This window comes from Sturnira hondurensis, unplaced genomic scaffold, assembly GCF_014824575.4.
Source record: "Sturnira hondurensis isolate 20B ecotype Veracruz unplaced genomic scaffold, ASM1482457v3 Scaffold0016184, whole genome shotgun sequence".
Lineage (NCBI taxonomy): Eukaryota > Metazoa > Chordata > Mammalia > Chiroptera > Phyllostomidae > Sturnira > Sturnira hondurensis.
The window spans coordinates 1,729,990-1,750,549 of NW_028088815.1; the positions used below are offsets into that span (position 1 = coordinate 1,729,990).

The 20,560-nt window shown below is 38.7% G+C and overlaps 1 protein-coding gene and 1 long non-coding RNA gene across 3 annotated transcripts in view; one reads left to right on the top strand and one right to left on the bottom strand.

Annotated features, from left to right (window-relative positions):
• Nucleotides 1–1,721: 1,721 nt before the first annotated feature.
• On the bottom strand, nt 1,722–11,519 carry LOC119000693 (uncharacterized). The gene is made up of 3 exons (XR_005069378.1): nt 11,439–11,519; nt 6,877–6,998; nt 1,722–4,908 (listed from the first exon to the last, which is right to left on the bottom strand). It is a non-coding gene; the product is annotated as an uncharacterized LOC119000693 (long non-coding RNA).
• Nucleotides 11,520–11,577: 58 nt separating this feature from the next.
• The window catches only part of NALCN (sodium leak channel, non-selective), a 424,006-nt gene continuing 415,023 nt past the window's right edge, over nt 11,578–20,560 (top strand). For both annotated transcript variants that reach the window (XM_037065791.1, XM_037065792.1), the window contains exon 1: nt 11,578–11,648. The gene's annotated coding sequence lies outside the window, so the exon portion shown is untranslated. The remainder of the gene's footprint in view (nt 11,649–20,560) is intronic.

Consider the following 20,560-nt stretch of genomic DNA (forward strand, 5'->3'; position numbering starts at 1 on the left):
CCAGTGTTAGAAATGTGGGAGAGAGAGAGGCAGGAGGAGCTGGATGATACAATCCAAGTACCTTTATTTGATGTGATGTTTACAGGTGGCTGAGTCTAGACTGACTGCAGCCCCAGAAGGAGGCAAAAATAGGGTTTTTAAAAAACAAGTACAAGGTTTGTGGGGTATAGGCAAGGGGTTAGTCTCTTGTTCTTCTGGGAGGTTACCTCAGGATTTCAGGATGTGAGTTGGAACAATGAGTTAGGTAAAGGGCTAGGTTGTTCCCAGGTACAGGAGGGTCAGTCTGTCCACAGGCCATTATGGCTGGCATCAGATATCTATTGTGTGAGGTGGGAGAGAGTTTTTATTAAGCCGAGTGAGTTGGGATAACTGAGTCACGTGCAGTCTAACAGGTTGTAAAACTGGCCTGACCCTTTCATCCCAGACTGCTTTTTATTATTTTTGCAAATTTGGGGACAAATGGGTAAAAGTATGTATTCTGGAACTGCTTCCTTCTGGGAAAAGTCATAGAGCTGTCCCTAAGCCATAGTTATGATCTATGCTTGCACTTGTACTTGCTTTGGTTGGTAATGTTGCAGGAAAAGTACTGCCCCAATTTTTTGAACTTCTCCATCCTGGAGGATATAAACTTTACAAGCAGGTTAAAGATACATGGTCCGAGCATAAGGAGTAGAGTATTGAGAGGAGGGGTCCCAGGAAAGGCAGTAGCCAGGTTAGGATGGAAAGCCAGGAACTAGAATTTATTGAGGGACTCATATTTTTAATTTTAGATGCAGAACCTGGTATACCCTGAATGTTTTGTTGAACCTGGCCTGATTTATTAACATAGAAACAGCACTCTTCTTTGAGATACAGACATTCCCCCCACCTTCCCATTCTGATGCTGTGAGTAGGTGTAGGGCTCTTTGCTTTTGAAGGACTACCCCTGCTAGGGAGTCTAGCTGTTCCTGGAGTGCAGCCAGGGTTTCCACCATCATGGTCAGTTCCTCCACTGTTTCGAGGGATAACTGGTGATGAATACCTAGTGGATAACTGGTGATGATAACTGGTGATGAATACCCCTACCAGGAGAGGTAGGGGTTTCATAGTCTGTGGTCCCAGCCCTGGGCTGTCCAGATGGAGAAGAAGGGGATGCATAAGGAGGGGGAAGCCCTTCGAGGGATCAAAACATGTTTCTTTCAGGGCACTGGGAACAGGCAGATGCTGCTGGGGAAGGGAAGAATGGAGGAGAAGGATCTGGTAGGTGGAACAGGTCTGGCATTAGGTGGAGCAACTGTGTGGCTCAAAGGAGGCCTGGACTTATAGGACCTCACTCAACTTGCTGAGACATTGACAGAAATTGTAAAGGTCTGTGAGGATTTGAAGGTTGAGTGTCCCGTTTTCTGGCCAGATGGGCCCATTATCCAGATTACATTGTAGCCAGGCAGTATTAGAGAAGAAAATAAGTCTCTTAGGTTTTAAGTCCATTTCTAAGTTCAAGTCTTTTAGACTTCTGAGCAGACACCCCAAGGCAGTTGTTGGCAAAATGAAATCAGTCAGGCTTCCTCACCCAAATGTCTGGGCAACTAAAGTACACAGTATTCCCATAACCTTTAGAATGGGCCCACATGTGCAGAATCACACTTTATCATATAATATCTTGGCATCCTTCTGACTTTGTGTGCATTTAGTATATAAGGGAGTTGGCATGCCCTGACTGTGGACCTTCAGCTTATGGAGCTTGTAGATCACAACACTCTTAGATAAAGGCATGTCAGTCATTCCCATGGCTCCATGAATTTTCTTCCATTTGCCTGAATCACAAGTGAACCTGTCTGGCATTGAAATGTTGCAACACAGGGGTGCTGCAGGTGGGTAGTGATTGACCCCTGCCCACTATGAGGCATAAGATTAAGAGGGGGAGAGGAGTGAGCTCAGTTTCGGTACCCTGGGACAAATGAAGAGGCATCCCACCCTGAAGTGTTTTAGGGCCATGACAGGGAAAGGGAGAAGAAAAGGGAGGTATCCTGTCCCACAACTCTCTCACTCCCAAGCATCCAGGACCCAGCAGGCTGTGACTATCACCCAGCACTGGGAGCTTTGAGACTTTGTCCAGGACAACAGCCAAACAAACAAACAAACAAACAAAAAAAGAGTGACGAGACCAGGGAGAGGTGTATATTCCTTCCTCTAGTTGATTTCACCAGTGTAGATGCAAAGGTCAGGCAAGAGGGCTTCTCCAATCACAGCCCTCCTGGGTTTCAGCAACAAAATATTAGAAATGCATTAGAGATAGAAGCAGGAGGAGTTGGATGATCTGATCCAAGTGCCTTTATTTGATGTGGTGCTTACAGGCAGTCAACATTCAGACCAACTGCAGCCCCAAGGGAAAGCAAGGATGGAGTTTTTAAAAGACAAAGCACAAGGTTTATGGGGGAATGGGTGAGGTTATTCTCTTGTTCTTCTGGGAAGCTGCCTAGGGTTTCAGGATGTGAGTCCGGACAATGGGTTCAGTAAAGGGCTGGGCTGTTCCCAGGTACGGGAGGGTCAGTCAGACCACAGGTCATTAAGGTTAGGCATCAAATGTCTATTGTGTGAGGTGGGAGAAAGTTTTTATTCAGCTGCAGGCTATCAAGTGAGTTGGGATAACTGAGTCATGGGCAGTCCAGAGGATTAGAAAACTGGCCTGTCTGCATCATAAGCAGTTGGGCTGTTTGGGAAACTGGCCTTACCTTTTCACCCAATATGTGCTATGCAAAGTTTCAGGTGCTAAGAATGGGGTAACAGGTAAACAGACAAAAATCCCTGCTCTCATGGAACTTCTATTCCCAAAGCTTAGACAATGAGAAAAATAAATAAGTAAACTACAGAGAATGCCAATATATTTTTAAAAAGCTTCGGAGAAAAGATTTTAAAAATGGAAATGAGAAATGTTGGATTAAGGGCATTGACAATTTAGATTGAGTAGACAGGAAAAGGTTTCACTGAAAGATTAAAGAGTGAGAGAGCCAAAGGAATTTCTGAAGGACAAGTACTTCAGACAAAGGAAAGAGCAAGAGCAACTATCATGAGGTAGAAGCATGCCAGATAATTCAAGAAAAAGCAAGAAGGTGAATATGACTAGAGAGGTATTCCTGAAGGAGGAGTTTAGTGAGAGGAGTGGTCAGAGTGGTAATGAGTGGGCCACATGGTAGCCATATCTTATGGGACATAGTAAACCAGAGGACCTAGAATTTCACTCTGAGTGTAATGGGAATGGTCTCAGACTGTTTCGAGCAGTAATTAGTTTTCTTTATTGCTCCAGTTGTCTGTGCTGAGAATACACTGCAGTGGGTGCGGGGAGAGGGGCAGGAGACTAGTTAGGAGATAGTAAAGTAATCCTGTTATGAACTGGAAGATGTATGAGAGTAGGAAATGATAATACTCTGTTAAGTTTATTATAAAAAATTTAAACCTAAGAAAAATCTAAAGAACATTCAGTGTTCTCACAAGCATTGACCACCTAGTGCAACCATTAAGAGCTTACTGTACCTGCTGTATTATGTATCTGCCTATCCCAGCTTCTCCTGTCCATCCATCAATCCATCTTACTGTTCAATACATTTCAAAGTAAATTGCAGGCATCCATACATTTTTTCCTAAGTAATTCAGCATGCAAATAAACTACATTTCAATATATTTTATAGTCTTTTGTATTAAATTTACATAAAGAACTTTTTAAATGTATAGAACATTCTTATCACTTCTCCAAAACTACCCTCATTCCCCTTCCCAGTTCATCCTTTCTACATACCAAATTACCTAATATCATAGTTAACTATAATTACTATAATTAACTAATCATAGTTAATTAGTTAAATATAATTAACTAATACTATAATTAGTTATAGTTTAATTTGGAAAATAAAATATTATATTGTCCACCACTATTTTTCCTATTTTTGAAATCCATATTGATAAATTCAAAAAGCAATAACTCCTGTGTGAGGTTTCTTAGAACATTTGTAAGATTCATCCATATTGTATATACCAGCATTTCATTCATTTTAATGCACTTCCAATTCATTGGTCTGATCTAACTAAATAATTACAGAGAAATCTAATTTATTTCAAAACAGATTTGTTACACAAGATAGTCTGTATAACTAGGTCATCATATTTTTACAAATTACACTGTGCTTAAAAATGTATTGTTGAATCCTGGAGCAGCTGTCATTTGTGAAATAAGTACTTCATGGTTTGTAACATGGTTAACTTATACCCCTCTAGTGTCTTGTACAATAAAGATTATTACAAAATTTATTAAAACCATGGCTATGTAGTCTCCTCTGACCTACTGATAATTATTTTCATAAATTTATGGCTGTTTGTTACCAAAGTTCTTAAAGGAATAGAATCTGGGTGATAGTAGGGCCTGATGTATACATTAGTTTGCAAATTGGGAATTCCTCTGATGAAAGCTGAACCTGGCCTTCATACTCAAGAGTGTAAAGCAGGCCAAAGAAAGAGGCAGACCACTCCAGATTGGTAGGCAACAGGCTTAATAAGCAAGGAAACAAACTTACAAGGCTTGTTTTTGGTGGGCATAGAATGAGTAGATCTGAGCACCTGACCACCAAGATCTTAAAAGTTTACATAGCAGCCTGAAGTTCAGTCACATATTTAGTCCAGGTGGTCTCAACATCTTCCTCTCTCAAAGCTGACTTCTTGAAAATGGCCCCCTTTCTGTGGGAACAATGGTCAGAACGTACATTCCAAGGACAGAAGAAGAGGCGAGGAGCCTTTGATTGTCTTGGTCTGGCTTGCAGGACAATCATTTGTCACAATCTCTTGATGACCTTCTCCAGCAGTATGATAGGTCTTGTCCTTGCCCAGCTCTCCAATGACTGTACACAGTAAGGTACAATAAAGCATCTGATACATCTTTGGCTGTGAATGACATAAAATTATGTTTGAAATGAGCCAACACTTTTATTTAGAAGATGATTTCAACATTAAGAGACATTAAGTATAGGTAAAAATCAACCATGCTTTTCTAATTTTCCAGCAAGCACTGTACTAGGTATACTAAGAACATGTTTCATTGAATTAGTTGAGTCAAAAGCAGAGAACAAATACCCTCATTTCCTATTCTGTAATGGCAATTCCAGAGTTTTATGAAGTAGCAACTTTATGCTGTAATATAGAATAGATTGAAAGTACTACATTAGAAAATTAAATATTATTAAACTGTTTTCTGATGTCTCCAAATGGACTTGTTTTACCTGAGTGTAAAGGTTTTGTTCAGATGATTGCCAAGTATACCATGCCATCTGATAATGACTATTAATGATCTAATCAGAATAGTTTATCCCAAAACAAAAAGGTATAATCTCATTTTGATCCAGATATAAAGTAGCTGGTAATTGTAAACAAATTTTCTCAAGTTGTCCATTTGCTGTAGCTGTCTGTGCTTTCATTAGAAACCATAACTTAAGAGAACACTTAAGATCTTTTGATAGTATTGTACATAGCATTAATATATTGAAAGATAAATATCATGTTTATCTTAATAGGTGTAGAAACAACATTTTTTAAAAAAGAAAACTCAGTAAACTGGGAATTAAAATAACTTTATCCAAAAAAGTTATCAACCAAAAAACTGCTAACAAATATACATAGTGTTAATCACTGAAAGCTATCGATTTGAGATCCAGAACAACTTCTGCATCCAGTATCTCCAAGGTGGCCAGTGGAGAAAGGCAAAGAAAAGAAGTAAAATGTGTAAGTTTGGAAAGGGAAAGTCAAATTGTGATTTTCCAGAGATAAGGTAATTATGTGTGCAGAAAAGTTAAAAAACAATTCACATTACATTTTTTTTAATTCTCAGTGTTCCCAGTAGAAAAAGGAATCTTCCACAGAATCACAAGAAAAGCATTTCACAAACTCATACATGGAGACTGTGGTGTGGTAAGGTTTATTCTGGTCGAAACCTGCTCTTGGGTTTCCAATGTCCCATCTCCATTTGTTCCCCCATGGAAAATTTCCAACTATATCTTTAGCAAAGCCAAAATATAGGTCAGTGTCCAGCATTCATGTTTTATGTTAAAGCTTAGTCCTCGGGAGCCCACACAATCTGCTGTGGGCCCACATGGCTGCTAGACCCACATGGTTGTTTATGTTCCTGGATAAGAGAAAGAGCCCACAAACTGGTGAGTGCAAGTCACCAGAGAAAAACATGAACAAATGAGAGAAAGCATGAACAAATGGGGTGAGTATGGGTCACTAAACAAAAGAAAGTTCCTTGTTTCCCTGGTGTTATAACCAGGAGCTTTTTAAAAATAACCAATCAACTTCCCAACTTCCATGTGCTTTTGATGGGGTCACCCCTAGTTAGACTGAAAGGTCTCTATGGTCAAGTACCTCCCTCTGAGCCCCCCAACAATCTGGTACTGGAGGGTGGACAGTGTTCCTAGAGAGATTTTCTCCTTGGCAGCAGTCCCCTGGACTGTGTGAATGAGCCTGTAGATACTATACCTTCCTAGCTAACTAAGCAGGATTATGCTTCCCAGTTTATTAAACTCAATGTCTAATTCACTTTGTTCTCTTTATAAACATCTATCTATCTACAGTAACATCATGACTAAAATTTTGGAAGGTTTCTGGATGCAGAGGTGACTAATAAGAAAATGAAATTAATAAGTACTATTACAATAGCATGCAAAATAGAAAGTTGTATTAGATCAACTTCCCAGAAGCAGGGTGTGGGACAAGGACTCTGGGAGACGTTTAGGAGAAAAAGAGTGATGGTAGTGGGAGAGAATAGGAGAAACAGCCAAAGAGGAATGCATTTGGAGTCTAGCATCAGCTTGGTACCACTGAGAGCTCTAGAGATGAACTATACCAGACTTGGCTCACCTTTATGCACAAACACCAGCTTGTCTATTTCTCAATGGTTTCAGACTGCCCCCTTCCCCTTGCTGGGGATGGGGTTGTATCTACCAGGGTGAGGCATCTCCCATTCAAAAGAGAATCATTATCTGAAAAGGGGGACAGTTATGAAAAGTTAGCACTAATCCTAACAGCAGTTGGTGGAATGGATAGCCTGACCTGGCAAAGAGCCTCTGGATGTGGCATCAATAGGAACCAACACTGTGCACCCCTTCTCAGTGCTACTGAGATCTACTTGTTTCTCCCATTGTTTTTTTTCCATGCATAAACAAGATTCTGGTTGGTCCCAATTTCTGGGCAATTTACAAGAGGAGAATTCATGATATGAACAATAACGCCCAGTGATTGCTACTACCTGCCCCAAGTTAATAACTGATACTCATCAGACATTTTATCTGTTACCCATTCTAGAACCCTTTTCCCCTCAGCTAGCACTTTTGCATGGATTGCCTTGTAAAATGCCCCATTCCATTAATCTTGAAGGGATCTCAGCTCTTAGTTATTATAAACTTATTGAGACATTTTATATAATAAATGAAATCTACAAGATTATTTTTTCAGAACTCAAATATATACTGATATCTGAGAGAAGCTTTCATCATTGGATAGTCAAAACATGCATTGCTTGATTACTGACTGATTCTCTTGAAATATGATCTTTGTTTTCAGTGTCCACTAGTTACTTTGGGCCATATGCTCACCTGCTGTACAAAGAGAACTGTTTTGCTCTCAGCATAAGTTCTTAATTGAAATTATCATTCATTCCTGATTTCACAGTGTTCCTTTTGTTTGTACCTAGCTTCCTCTGAAAATATAATCTAAAGTAGACAGAATGGTGAACTAAGACTTTTCAAATTAATCTATAAAGTATGGATAATGGGAATGCTACACTTACTTGTATACCACATAATTTTCCAAGTCAAGTTTGTCCTCTGGAATCCTTCCCATATCATTAGGCAGTTTATTTTTCCATATGAGAAATCAATGGCTTTTCTTGCCTCAGTATATTTCTGCCAGTTTTAACATTCATAGCTTCTGTTTAGGGTGTGTATCACCTTTTTATTAGTTGCTGTTGAAGAATATGCTAAGCCTATCTCCTATCTGTGACTTACTTAAATGCAAATAGGAACTACTTGAAACATTAACTGGCCATAGGACCACCTTGCAAAGACCTCAAATCTGACTCAGCAGATGGTTTTTTACTACCTAGTTGCGCTCACATATTTTTTAGCACTTCAGATTATATAGCTACAACATAAGTGCAGGGTCTACTGGGAATCCTGAGCTTTTCCAGGATTCACATGATGATAGAGATGCATGGTGCTTGTTGGAGAGGGAAGAGAGCAGGCAAATCCACTCTGTCTATTAGGAAAGAAACGTTTGTGAATAGGTACCAAGCACTGGAACTGTTTAAGAGAGATTCTTCATAGTTGCATGTCTCACTCCAGAGATGCTTAATCAGAATCTTCAGGGAAATATTTAAGATCACCCAGATGATCCTTATTATCAGGCAAGTTTGGAAACATTACCTTGAGGAAACTGTAAGATGTAAGGTGCCTTCCCAAACCTTATAACATTTAAATCATGAATGAATGCTTTGTGGTTGCCTGGAAAGCCTATTTATGAGAAGACAAGGACATCCTAGAAACACTCAATGTCACGCTTCCTCTAGGAGGTGTAAGAAGCAAACTGTGTTAAACCTTCCCAGGACCATCTATTATCAAAATGCCTCTATTCTGAAGAGACTGAGTTCCATTTGTGCTAATCCATGCAAGCAGTGAATATCTCCTGGTTGGCCTGTTTGTATTTTTTAAGTAGGTCTTCTGGACCTTTGTTTTTTCCCTACTTCAAGTGTCTCTAACAGAGGAAATTCAATTACATCAATATTTGGTGAAAAGTGGACCGAATGTGAGCCTCAAAATCTAACAATATTAGCAAATGTATACAAATTGAAATCAATCTTTAAAAGCATCTTTAAAAATTGGAACATCTTAAATAGTTACCTCGGAGTAATCTACCTATAAATCTAATCTAACAGAATTTTTCTGGAGTCAAATTGGGTTTTATATTTCCAAAGAGCACATGGCATTCCCCCCATGGATTTTAAATTTACTTTTTTAGTATTGTTATTGTGTTCTCAGCTACTCACTATGGGTCAATTGAAACACTAATTTTAGGTGGAAATAAACATTAGGAACCAATGAGTTAGTATGAAATAAATATCTCATTTCATTCAATTTTTTATTAAATTTCATTTCATAGTTATTTCTATTCCACAGCACTTTATCAGACTATGAACACAATTTTCCCTAATTTACAGTTTACTGTCCTTGTAGATCAGCCTGGTTTCACTCTCTGTATTGAAAGATTTCTTATATTTGACTCTTTCTCTCTGTTTGACAGTGCTCCTTCTCCATATTGTTAAATACATATTTAATGGTAGGGGCTCACTTTTCAAATGCTTTCTGGAGGTGGGCATTGAAGTGGGCTAGGGGCAGGCAAAAGGGAAAAATACACTGAAGGGAGACACAGGATGCCTTTAGTTATATAGAAATGCAACTCTAACTTCACCAGATATTTTTATTTTTCATATTAAACTAAAAATCTCATGGTTTTCAAATGTCAGTAGTTGGTCTTGATTTGTCTAGAATATTTCAAAACACACCTTCGGATTATATTCTACACACAGGGTAGCAATTCACTTTCATTACATTACGCAATAAGCATAGTTAGCAGATCCCATTGGACCTGGAAAAGATGCTTGTCCATCCTCCCTAGTTTTACTAATAAGAAAATAGAAGAATACAGAGCAAGTAGAAGGAGTTGAGTGATATTTGGGACATAAGTATCCGCCTTTTAAGACGATTGTCTACTTCTGTACACAGGAAGTTGCTACAGACTCCAGGATGGATATACTGAGCTTTTCCATGGCTGCTTCATTGAAGCCCATGAATTTCCCACGACTTTCTCCACTATGCATGAGATCGTTTGGTTCCTATGCCTGAATTACAGATACTCACATGAAGGTAGTTCAACAGTGGGTAGAGAAGGGTATGAAATGTCTGATTAGTTAGGAGTGGTGCTGAGACTGGGAACATTGCTGCCTTTATCACTTCTTTCAAAGATATTTATAAATATCTTGGCTTTAATTATTTCATTAATATAACTTTCTAACTGACAATTCCAAAGAATGATACACAGCTATATATTTTTAAGATACAAGGTCAAGTAAACTAGCATTTAGATCAAATGATTGAAGGCAGAGACATAAGATGATGAAATAAATTAGTTAATAGATCTGTCTGATTGTTTATAAATGTACCATTAAATTGTATTCTATTTTTTATTATTTAAATAGTTCCATATGATTTATTTTATCTTTTGTTTAATACTTAGCTTGTTATATAGTTGGTCTTTCTGAAACCTTTGGAAACTTGAAAAAAGTTATTCACATGTATTTTATGAAATGCTGATTATTTAAATATTTTCTTTAAATTATAAAAAATGCTAATACGGCAATAAAATAGCTCAAATATTGTCCTGAAGTGAATGGATTGTGAATAGAGTTTTTAGGTGGTAACTTTAAATATACATAACCAGAAAATACAATCCATTTAAGAAAATATATCTTAAAATGTGTGTGTATGTTTGACTTTACTTCCATCCCCTTGGCTGTATCATTTTGTGATAAGGAACTGTTCTTCAGGAGTTCGGATTTTTGTTCAAGAGAGAACTTCATTAAGTTTTATCTCTTTCTCTGTAACTGTGTCCCTGTGTGTGTGTGTGTGTGTGTGTGATGTCTAAATCATCATCAAGGGTTTTCTTAGTGGGTTTAATATCTGACTACAAGCCAAATGCCAGCCCCAGAGTAAACTTTCCAGGGAGTGCAAAAGAGATGATGATGTCTCCTCAGCCTGCATAGGGTGCTCAAGATTCCACTGTCTCCCTAAACCTGTTCTCCTAGGAGCCAAGAAACACCAAATGCAGCTTCTTGTTCTGCTAAACTTACAGTGCATGGAGGTAACTATTTTTATTGGACATCCAGCCTCATCCACCTAACAAAAATATTTTAATTTTAAAGAAAAATATTAACACGTTTAGAAAACCTAAGTGACACTGAAACACTCCTTTCACATTCAAGGGTGAAATAGTCAGCATCCTCAAATACCGTGTCCAGTAAGACAGGACCCCACACACGCACACAACGCACGCACAGGCCTTGTTCACCTCTGTGTAACAGCCCCAGGTGTGTCAGTCTGGAGTGCATAAGGCCGTGCTCCTTGAGCACGACAGAGACCATGAGAGGAGCTGGCAGAGGAGAGCCCAGCTGTTGCTGTGAGACAGACAGTGGCAGCCAGAGCAAAGAAACCTGCTAGCACAGACTCTTTGCTCCCCACCGACTGCCGCGGAGCCTTCTCGGCCATTTCCTTCTTTCAGCCTGAGGCAACCTCTGCGGCAAAGTCACATCAAAAAAAAAAAAAAAAAAAAAAGAAGAAGAAGAAAGAAAAGAAAAGGCCTTAGCCCCCTACCTCTCTTGCTCGCAGGCCCCGCCACCTCGGTGGCAGTAGCGCGCGCCAGCAGGACCAGCGCTGAGGCTCAGCACTCGCGGGTGGCTCGCGCTGAGGAAGCCAGGAACCCACGGGAGGTGAGGGGCCGTGTCCCCGCTCGGTGGGCTCGGAGCCCTGCCACCCGCCGCTTCACCCGCGGCACCATGACCACTCTGAGCACCAGGGTTACAGGTTGGTCACGGCCTCTGGAAGCCCGGGTGCGCGTCGGTCACCCTCTCCCGGGCCGGGCCCAGGCGGGTGGGGAAGGGTGCGGCCCAGAGTCCGGCACCAAGGGCGGAAGGAGCACCCCCATCTTCCGCGTGTAGGGGTGCAGGCAGCCGAGATTTGCTTCCCCGACACCGTAACCAGATACAATTTCCCCGCCTTCCGAAGCCCATGGGTAGGCAATGGAAGCCTGGGGCCGTCAGACCTCGGCCTGCCCTGCGGGACTTCGGGGAGGCAGGTGGCTGGGGTGGGGGTGGGGGGGTGGTGGTGGATTCTTGAACCCCTCCGTACCAGAGGAAGAACTTGTAGTGTCGGGGCCGACCTGCTCCCGCAGGTTTCAGAAAGGGACGGGGACAGGGACAGGGCCTTGTCTACCCCACCCCCATCCTCTCCCTGATCTCTCTAGGTTTCATATCAGTTATTTTAATAATTGCCCTGTCTGAGCAACTATCATTAGGGTGGCCACACAGCAAGCAAAACAGTGACCTACCAAAGCCACACTGTTTTGTCATTGAGCCCTTAAGAAACTGGTGTAGATCTCCAGGCTCGAATCTTGTGGCCGGACCAGGACCCTGAATGATAGGGAGGTTATCCCTCTGACTGGAATTTTCCTCTTTCCGCGTAGTTTAAAACTCTGAACTCAGGTCCTGAAAAATTCTTGAGATATCATAGGATATCTAGTTTCAAGCATAATTTTTTAAAGGAATGTATTTATACATGCACAGGTTCAGGCCTCTGGGCCATAGTCTTAATCTTGTGCATGTGTGGTCATCAGTGGGTCGGGATTTCCTTGGTTTGTAAAAAGGGAGGTGGGTATCAGTGACTGTTGTGTAAGAAGACCAAAGTTGGAGGAGACCTTAATAGGGATCGGAAATTAACAGGTGGCTATTTTTTAAATTCATCATTAATATTTTCTTTTTTAAAATGTATTTCATTGATTATGCCATTACAGTTGCCCCATTTCCCCCTTCACTCCCCTCCACCCTACACACCCCTCCCCCACCATTCCCCCCATTCGTTCATGTCCATATGTCACAAGTTCTTTAGATTCTGTATTTCCCATAGTATTCCTGCCCTCCCCCTATCTATTTTCTACCTACCGTCTGTGCTTATTCTCTGTACCTTCTCCCCCCTTCTCCTCCTCCCACTCCCCTGTTGCTAACCCTCCATGTGATCTCCATTTCTATGGTTCCACTCCCGATCTAGCTGTCCTCTTAGTTTGCTTTTGTTTTAGGTGTGGTTGTTAATAACTGTGAGTTTGCTGTCCTTTCACTGTTCATATTTTTATCTTCTTTTTCTTAGATAAGTCCCTTTAACATTTCATATAATAAGGGCTTGGTGATGATGAACTTCTTGAATTTGACCTTATCTGAAAAGCACTAATATTTTCAAAGATACAACAATAATTTGATTTGAAATGAAGAAGAGGAGGAGAGGGTGGATTATGGCCAATATACTTGAGGCAGGCATACACAACAAGAGTGGCTTTTTACATTCAGAGATTAAGTTTTAACAGTTCTAAATAAATATCATGACTTTTTAAATCTCTACAACAATGATTGGTGTCCTCACTGGTTGGCTTTCATTCTGTGGACATTTCTGTGTTGTATTTTCATTCTTCTGTAGTGTATTTTAGCCAGCTATAGCTAACGCCAAGCAGAGTGTAGGAAAAAATCAGGCTTGGGAGAAAACTTTTCAAATGAACAGGCTCATGGGGCCCTCTTAAGTGTTCATAGAAGACCTGACATCTTGGAGAATAGATGTGTTGATGGTGATAAGGGCTATACTAGAAGCTCTTAACTAAGTTGAAGATAAGTCATTTCTTGTGAGCTGGTGGTGATATAGATGAAAACTTGGATGTCATTTCCAATAGAGGAAAATATACTTTTAAAAGACCTATTCAAAATAGTATCATTTGCTTGAAGATTAGAGAGCTGATGTTTTGAGTAGCATTTTCTTTTTCTTTGGGTATGGCATTTCTTTGAAATGTTTTCCATTTGCCTCTCTTTTCTGCATACATTTTGAGATGTGTGTTTGTGTGTATGCACACTAGGGCACAAATGTACATTTTTAAATCATTTATCAATGATGAGATAATTTCAGAAACTTTATGGCTATGTAAGTTTATCCCAATGGAAAAGAGTCACATGTGGATTTAGAGTTTGTGAAGGAAAAAAATCACATCTACCCACAGCACTATTTCCTAATTGTAAGCCAGGCACTTAGGTAGGAGCTGGGGATTCAGTGAAGAAACAGTTAAACCCATATGCTAAGAATATACTATGAAAGACAAATCTGTAATTAAGTGGATAGCCAATGAGATGTCTTATTTTCCAGTTTTGGTTTGGAAACTATGGCATTCAATTTAAAGAAGTTATGAATTATGCCTCAAAAATGGTAGCATTTTAGAGTTTGACTATCATGTTCTGTGACTCTTACCTGTCTCAAGGACTTGTGCAAGGAATTTTTGCACCTTTAAAACTCTTTGTGTGCAAACACTTAATATTTAATTTATCCTTTGAATTTTAAAATAACTGGACATGATAGAAATATCAGAGATGAGAATAGAGAGAAGAGAATAAAAACCACCATACTAGCAGCTAACCCAATGACTGTAATATTAATGTATTTGTTGTAACCTTTTTAAGACTACATATTTTGAGTAGTTGTAGTGGTAATATTGTAAATTTTTTACTGTTTTTATTTAATATTTATCATAAATGATTTCATGTATCTATACAGTTTTGTTACTTAGAAAATTATAAATGGCTATCTAAGAAAACTATACCCCACAAATGTAGCCTGAGTTATACAGACATGATTCTGTCATTGGATAGTTACATTTCCAGTTTTTCATAATTATAATGTCTGATAGATAGAGTATAGGGAATTTTTCCTAGGGCATGTTATTTTTTTCATGAAAAATTCACAACAATGATACTTCTGAAAAACTGGATTATTTAATTTAGCATGGATATAGAATATATAACTATGTATATATATATGATATATATGAGTATGAGAATATTTTCAAATTGTTTTTTCAAAGACTATAATTATAAATAAGATACTTTATATGCTTTTTGAGGTTAACCTGCTTTCTTTTGAGAGTTTGTGGATTGTGTTCCCTCTTTTATGAAAGTAGAAGAAGGTAAAATAATAGCTTAGCTTAGATTTATGACCTTTGCAAAGACTTGACCTTTAACAGATCATCTGAAATGCAAATGATAAAATTCACATCTTAGAGCAAAACTAAAGTAGGAATTCTATAAAAGTAGTAAGCTGAAAAAAAACTAAAAGCAAGTTCTTTTAAGAAAAAGGAGTTTTGAGCTCCAGAGTGTAATTATGCTTTTTACTTTTCTGTTCAAATTTTAAACAAATGAACAAAGCAATTTATATAGTGAGAAAATTTTTTATAAATTATTTTATTGTGTTCAAGTGTAGTCATCTGCATTTACCACCCCCACCCCAGCCATCTCTGCCTCCCTCCCCTGCTTCCACCCCACCTTTGTTTTGTCCATGTGTCCCTTATAGTTGTTCCTGAATACCCTTACCCCCGTCCCCCTCATTATCCCCTCCCACCTCCCCTCTGGTCGGTGTCAGATTGTTCTTAATTTCAATGTCTCTGGTTATATTTTGCTTGCTTGTTTGTTTCGTTAATTCATTTCCACTTAAAGGTGAGATTACATGGTATTTGTCCCTCACCACCTGGCTCATTTGGTTTAGCATAATGCTTTCCAGTTTCATCCACGCTGTAACAAAGGGTAGGAGTTTCTTCTTTCATTCTGCTGCATGGTAGTTCATTGAGTGAATGTATCACAGTTTTTTGATCCACTCATTTACTGATGAGCACTCAGGTTGCTTCCAGCACTTGGTTATTGTAAATTGTGCTGCTATGAACATTAGGGTGCGTAGGTTCTATTACAGAATTGGGGTTTCAGGATTTTTAGGGGGATAGTCCCAGCAAGGAATTGCCAGGTTAAAGGCAGTTCCATTTTCAGTTTTTTTAGGAAATTCCATACTGTGTTCCACAGTGGCTACACCAGTCTGCATTCCCACCGACAGTACTAGGATTCTCTTTTTTCCATGACCTCACCAGCAACTTCTTAATTTGTTCACGATGCCCAATCTCACCAGTGTGAAATGACATCTCATTGTGGTTTTAATTTGCATCTTTCTGATGACTAGTGATGCTGATAAACCTTTTATATGTCTATGAGCCCTCTGTTTGTCTTTTTTGGAAAATGTGTGTTCAGATCCTCTGTCCATTTTGTAATTGGGTTTTTTGTCTTCCTGGAGTAGAGTCCTGTGAGTTCTTCATATATTTTGGAGATCAAACACTTGCCTGGGTATCATTGGCAAATGTATTTTCCCATACGGTTGGTTTGATTTTTTATTTTGCTGTTTTCTTTAGCAGTGCAGAAGGTTTTTATTTTGATGAGTTCCTATTTGTTTATTCTTTCATCTTTACTCTAGGGGACAGATCAGTGAAAATATTGCTGTGTGGGATATCTTAAGATTTTCCTGCCTACATTGTCCTCTAGGACTTTTATGGTGTTGCCACTTATATTTAAAACCTTTATAGATCTTGAGTTTATGGGTTTTTTCTTTTTTTTAATTTTAATTCTTGTTCAAGTACAGTTTTATGTCTTTTACTCCCACCCCAACCCACCTCCAAAGTGCTCCCCAACTCCCTCCCATTTCTACCCCCTAAATTTTTGTCTATGTGTCCTTTATACTTGTTCCTATAAACTCTCCCCCTTTCCCCCTGAAATTCCCTCCCCTCTCCCCTCTGGTCACTGTCAGCCTGTTCTCTATTTCAGTGTATTTAGTTATATTTTGCTTGCATGTTTGTTTTGTTGTATAGGTTCCTGATAAAGGTGAGGTCATATGGTATCTGTCTTGAACCGCCTGGCTTATTTCACTCAGCATAGTGCTTTCCAGTTCCATCCATGCTGTTGCAAAGGGTAGGAGCCCCTGCTTTCTTTCTGCTGCATAGAATTTCATTGTGGAAATGGACCATAATTTTTGGATCCATTCATTTACTGATGGGCACCTACATTGCTTCCAGCGCTTGGCTATTGTAAATTGTGCTGCTGTGAACATTGGGGTGCATAAATTCTTTTAGATTGGTGTTTCAGGGTGTTTAGGATAGAATCCTAGCAGTGGAATTGCTGAGTCAAAAGACAAATCCATTTTTAGATTTCTGCGAAAATTCCATAATGTTTTCCATAGTGGTTGTACCAGACTACAATCCCAGCATCAGTGAACTAGGGTCCCCTTTTCTTCACAACCTCTCCCATATTTGATGTTTGTTGCTTGGTTTATGATGACCATTCTGACCAGTGTAAAGTGGTATCTCATTGTGGTTTTAATTTTCATCTCTCTGACAGCCAGTGATATTGAGCATCTTTTCATGTGTCTGCATCCTCTATATGTTCTCCTTGAAGAAGTGTCTTTCAAGTCCTTTGCCCACTTTTTAATTGGGTTGCTTTTCTTCTTAGAGTAGAATCGTGTAAGTTCTTTGTATATTTTGTAGATTAAACCTTTGGCTGAGGTATCATTGGCAAATATGTTTTCCCAAACAGTTGCTTCTCTTTTTATCTTGATACTGTTTTCCTTAGTCATGCAGAAGCTTTTAATTTTGATGAGATCCCATTTGTTTATTTTTTCCTTTATGTCCCTTGCTCTTGGGGACATATCAATAAAAATGTTTCTATGTGAAATATCTGAGATTTTCCTGCCAATGTTCTCCTCTAGGTCTTTAATGGTGTCACGGCTTATATTTAAGTGTTTTATCCACCTTGAATTTATTTTGGTGTATGGTGTAAGTTGGTGCTCAAGTTTCATTTTTTGCATGTAGCTGTCCAGTTCTCCCAACACCATTTTTTGAAGAGGCTATTTTTACTCCGTTCAATGTTGTTGCCCCCCTTGTCAAATATTAATTGACTGTAGAAACTTGGGTTTATTTCTGGGCTGTCTGTTCTATTCCATTGGTCTATGTGCCTATTTTTATGCCAGTATGAGACTGTTTTGATTACAGTGGCCTTCTAATACAGTTTGGTATCAGGTATTGTGATTCTTCCTACTTCATTCTTCTTTCTCAAAATTGCAGCTGCTATTCGAGGTCATTTATGGTTCATATAAATTTTTGAAGTGTTTGTTCTATGTCTTTGAAATACATCATTGGTACTTTAATAGGTATTGTATTGAATCTTTAAATTGCTTTGGGTAGTATGGATATTTTGATGATATTAATTCTTCCAATCCATGAACACAGTATATGTTTACATTTCTTTGTTTCTTCCTTGATTTCTTTCTTCAGTGTTGTGTAGTTTTCTAAATACAGGACTTTTATCTCCTTGGTTAGGTTTATTCCTAGATATTTTATTTGTCTTTTTGCTATATCAAATGGTATTTTTTCTTGATTTCTCCAACTGCTGTTTCATTGTTGATACATAAAAATGCCTTTGATTTCTGGATATTGACATTGCATCCCATTGTTTTGCTAACTTCATTTTGGTCAAACAGTTTTTGGGTGGAGTCTATAGGATTTTCTATGTACACTATCATGTCCTCCGCAAACAGTGACAGTTTTGTTTCCTCCTTTCTGATCTGGATGCCTTTTATTTCCTTTTCCTGTCTGATCACTGTGGCTAAAGCTTCCAATACTATATTGAATAGAAGTTGTGAAAGTGGACAACCTTGTCTTATTCCTGATCTTAGTAAAAAAGATTGTGGTTTTTGCCCATTGAGTATGATGTTGGCTATAGATCTCTCATATATGGACTTTATTATATTGAGGAATGGTCCCTCTATTCCCACTTTGCTCAGTGTTTTTATTATAAATGGGTGCTGTACCTTATCAAATGGTTTTTCCAAATCAATTGATATGATCATGTGATTTTTGTCTTTGCTTTTGTGATGTATTCCATTAAATTTGTAAATATTGAACCATCCTTGCATCCCTGGGATGAATCCCACTTAGTCATGGTGTATGATCTTTTTAATGTATTGTTAGATGCGGTTTGCCAATATTTTGTTGAGGATTTTAGCATCTATGTTCATCAGTGATATTGGCCTGAAGTTTTCTTTTTTGCTGTGTCTTTAGCTGTTTTTAGGATTAGGATGATACTGGACTCATAAAAAGAGTTTGAGAGTTTTTCATTCTTTTGGAAATTTTGGAATAGTCTGTGAAGGACAGGGCTTAGCTCACCCTTAAATGCTTTATGGAATTCTCCCGTGAAACTGTCCAGTCCAGTGCTTTTGTATACTAGGCGTTTTTTGATTACTGCTTCAATTTCATCTACTGTTATTGGTTTGTTCAAGCTTTCTGCTTCTTCTTTATTGAGTTTTGGAAGATTATATTTTTCTAGATATTTGTCCATTTTGCAGAGGTTGTCCAATTTCTTGGCATACATTTCTTCACAGTAATTTCTTTGTAATCTCTCCTCTTTCATTTCTGATTGTGTTTATTTGGGTTCTGTCTTTTTTTTCTTGATGAGCCTACTTAAAGGCTTGCTGATTTTGTTTATCTTTTCAAAACACTAGCTCATGGATTCATTGATGCTTAGAATTGTGCTGTTGTCTCTATGTCATTTAATTCTGCTCTGATCTTGGTTTTTTCTTCTTTCTACTTGCTCCAGGCTGTCTTTGTTGTTGTCCCTTCAGTTCTTGTAGGCATAGGGTTAGGTCGTTTGTTTGAAATGTTTCTATCTTTTTTAGGTAAGCCTGTATTTCTATGAACTTCCCTCTCAAGACTGTCTTTGCTGTGTCCCATAAGTTTTGGGTTGTCATGAATTCATTTTCCTTTGTTTCTAGAAACTTTTTGATTTCCTCTCTAATTTCATTCTTGACCCATTCATTGTTTAATAGCATGGTATTCAATCTCCAAGATTTTGAGTGTTTTGGGTTTTTTTCTTTGAGGTTGGTTTCTAGTTTCAGTCCATTGTGGTTGGAGAAAATGCATGGTGTGATTTCAGTTTTCTTGAATTTGTTGAGGCTTGTTTTGTGTCCTATCATGTAGTCTATCTTTGAAAGTGTTCCATGTGCATTTGAAAAGAATGTGTATTTAGCTCTTTAGGATGAAGGGCTTTCTCTCTCTATATATATATGAGTTAAGTCCATTTGATCTAGGGCATTGTTCAGTTCCACAGTATCTTTGTTGATATTTTGTTTGGAAGATCTGTCAATTTTTGACAGTGGGGTGTTAAAATCCCCAACTATAATTGTGTTGCTGTCAATATCTTTCCTGAAGTCCTGTAGGATTTTCTTTATATATTTGGGTGCTCCTACATTGGATGCATATATATTTACAGTGTTTATGTCTTTTTGGTGGATTCTTCTCTTGAGTATTATGAAGTGACCTTCTCGGTCTCTTATTATGGCCCTTTTTTTGAAGACTATTTTGTCTGATATGAGTATTGCTACTCTGGCTTTTTCCCCCCTGTCCATTTGCTTGGAAAATTTGTTTCCAGCCCTTCGCTTTTAGTCTGTGTATTTCTTTCGTCCTGAGGTGGGTCTCTTGTAGGCAGGATATGTGCGGGTCATGCTTTCTTAACCATTCAGCTATTCTATGTCTTTTGATTGGAGCATTTATTACATTTACATTTAAGGTTATTATTGTAAGGTACTTATTCATTGCCATTTATGTACCTGCTTTCCTCTCTGTCTCTCTCTTTTCCTTCCTTTCCTTAGAGCAGTCCCTTTAGCATCTTTTACAGAGCTGGTTTGGTGGAAGTGTGTTGTTTTAGACTTCTTTTGTCCCGGAAGCTCTTTATTTGGCCTTCTATCTTGATTGAGAGCCTTGCTGGGTACAGTAGCCTTGGTTGCAGGCCTCTGGTTCTCATTACTCTGGAATATTTCTTGTCATTCTCTTC